The sequence below is a fragment of the Bactrocera latifrons genome, unplaced genomic scaffold (assembly GCF_001853355.1).
Source record: "Bactrocera latifrons isolate USDA-ARS-PBARC rearing strain unplaced genomic scaffold, ASM185335v1 scaffold_507, whole genome shotgun sequence".
In the NCBI taxonomy this organism is placed as follows: domain Eukaryota; kingdom Metazoa; phylum Arthropoda; class Insecta; order Diptera; family Tephritidae; genus Bactrocera; species Bactrocera latifrons.
In genome coordinates this window covers 65,649-65,935 of record NW_017537165.1, presented here as the reverse complement: position 1 = coordinate 65,935, position 287 = coordinate 65,649, and positions in this window count along the sequence as shown.

Below are 287 nucleotides of genomic sequence, written 5' to 3'. Positions count from 1 at the left end.
ATATGTATATGTATGTAAAGCAAGTGGCTTCATATTGTTCAAGATCAAAAAAATAAAAACACACGGGTTAATATAAACAAATACATGAGTGGTACTCATTTAACGTCGTAAACGTATGGCAACATCGCAAATTCGCAATATCGTAAAACAGCTGTTAATTTTTACATGCATTTTATTTTACGACAATCTTGCAAATATGCGAGACCGTTTTCAGCGGCAACCATAACATTTTGCGCAATTCGCAATCAGCTGGAAGCGTCTATTTGGTGTTTAAAAAGAAATGGAAG